Source organism: Geospiza fortis, unplaced genomic scaffold (genome assembly GCF_000277835.1).
Source record: "Geospiza fortis unplaced genomic scaffold, GeoFor_1.0 scaffold166, whole genome shotgun sequence".
NCBI classification, from domain to species: Eukaryota; Metazoa; Chordata; class Aves; order Passeriformes; family Thraupidae; genus Geospiza; species Geospiza fortis.
The window spans coordinates 5,811,271-5,813,619 of NW_005054310.1; the positions used below are offsets into that span (position 1 = coordinate 5,811,271).

A 2,349-nucleotide genomic window follows, 5' to 3' on the forward strand; every position below is an offset into this window, starting at 1 on the left:
CCCTGGGGCCGGGCCGGGCGCTGTGCCTCGGAGCCGTGCAGGGAGGAAATTCCTAACGCTGGAACAGGCTGCCCAGAGAAAGCGTGCGTGCCCCATCCCTGGCAGTGCCCAGGGCCAGGCTGGATGGGACTCTGAGCATCCTGGCCGCGGGGAAGGTGTCCCCGACCATGGCTGGGGGTTTGGAGCTAAGGGATTGTTAAACTCCCTTCCAACCCAAAGCTATTTTATGGTGCTGTGATATTCCTGGAGGTCATTTCTCAGACAGGTCAAAAGCAGTAACTAAAAATTAACCTGTCAGACCTCAGCCAGGTCAAAAGCATTTTTAGTTACTGCTTGTGGCTTCCAGCGCGCTTGCCGGCCCATCCCCGATGGCGGCTCTTAGACCTCGGCTCCAGTTACAAGCCATGAACAGGAGGTGCCCAGCGCAATCCCACTCCATACACTGCAATTCAATACACAAAAACTGGTGACTATTCCCCTGGCAGCTTTGCCAGTGTGAGACAACACTTAAACCTTGCTTTGTCACTGCTTTTCCTCTACACAAAGCCTGTTACCTGGTCATATAAGGAAAAAAACCCAAACCCAACCTATATCATTTTGTATGACTCATCTTCAAGAATTTATTCCAGCTCGTATCTCTCTTCTTGCTGCTAGGTACTAAACTTCTGGGATATATGGAAAGTTGTTTGTTCTCAATTCAAACTGGCCAGAGACAAAAATCCATCCCAATGGAGACAGCAAAAAAGAACATGACTAAAACTCTGCCAGCTCTCACCTGTATTGCTAATTTTGTCAATACCTGGATAGTATTAGTTCTTGAGTATGTTAGGCCTTTTGTCCTGTTTTCTTCATGGAGTTAGATACACTTCCCTCCACAACCCTGTTCTGTAATTAGACTACTAATTTAATTTAAATATCTAGTTTTCATCATAGTTACGCGAAAACTATTTAAGTTTTGGCTAGGGCAAATAATACAACTAAAACAATGGAAACAGCTTCTCTCAGAATCACAGCTTTCATAAAGATGTGCACTGAAGTAATAATTCATTTTAATTCACGTTTGCTGCTACTGTGGTGAGTTGGGAGAAAAAATATTTTAAAGTGCGTCAGACTTATCCAAGTTATGGCCTTTGAAAGATCCAATGCTCACAGAAAAACTACATCAAATTAGTGAATTGGGTTTAAGGGGCTTTTGACCATTGCTAAGCTATGCTTTACAAAGTGTAAAGGCAGTGACACCAGACTAGGAAGAACATAGCAGCAGTGCTGGTTCTGGGCTCCCACCTCTCCCAGCTGTGCCATGCCCTCACCTCTCTTGTGCCCAGGGCAATTTTTCAAGTTGCACTGTATGTGAAGAAAAAAAATGCCTCATTTAAAAAAAATCTCGATCTACATGCATGACAAAGGTGGGACAGAAAACCAGCAGAAATGAAACAAAATCTTGGAGATGAATTTACAGACTTCAGAGCACCACGATCAGTTTTGGGGGTTTTGTTACTACAGAGTAATGAGGGGAATAGGGAGGCAGGGAGGAGGGCAGAGAGAGGTACATGAAGCAATGATTTAAAGAAAAGCAAACAAGATTATACAACCAAAACACAACACAGTGACACTAACACTGCAAATTACTGAAGTAACCCACAGACAACTTGTAATGTAAAATCAATAGTTTATTGCCATGCTACAATTTTTTTTTCCAAATGAAGTTGGCACTGGTAAGGGGAAAAATGTACATAACACATTTTTTTAAAATGCATATTTGGTAAGCTTTCTCTATAACAACAGCTTAAAAGAAGTGAAATTATTTTTTTTAAGGTTAATGTGGAATGGCATAAAAATACACTCTTTCTGCATAGTATAAGAAATACGGAATGTTTGTAAAAACAAATTCACTGAACAGGGAAAATTACTTGAAATTTTATAAACAATTTGGCAATGGTACTCCCACTGTTTAGACTTTTTTATATAAAAGAAATAAAAATCTAGAAAGCTACCTTTATACAAAGTTGCTATATTTATGCCTTTAAGTAGGAAAAAACATTTTATAATGCAAATTAGGACATACAATAATCTTACAATATGATACAATGTAATGACAAGAAAGGAACATACAACATAAGATTTTGGCCTTTGTAGAAATGTCTATTTCTGCATTTAATAAATGCATTTGTGGCACACTGGTGACTACTGTATCACTCCTACCAGTCAGCTTGGATGCTAGTGTGGTGCGTTTGGCTGGGACACAGATGCTTGCCAGGAGACCAAAGGTGATGCTGCAGTGAAGCCAGACGTGAGAAAGGCAACATGCCTGCTGGTCCAGCCATCTGGACTGTGGGACACCATACAACA

The 2,349-nt window shown here is 41.1% G+C and overlaps 1 protein-coding gene across 1 annotated transcript in view; it reads right to left on the reverse strand.

Moving 5' to 3' along the window:
• Positions 1-1,652: 1,652 nt before the first annotated feature.
• FRS2 (fibroblast growth factor receptor substrate 2) overlaps positions 1,653-2,349 on the reverse strand; it is an 18,646-nt gene continuing 17,949 nt past the window's right edge. Inside the window, exon 6 of the mRNA XM_005419222.2 lies at positions 1,653-2,349. This exon is cut by the window's right edge and continues 6,977 nt beyond it. The gene's annotated coding sequence lies outside the window, so the exon portion shown is untranslated.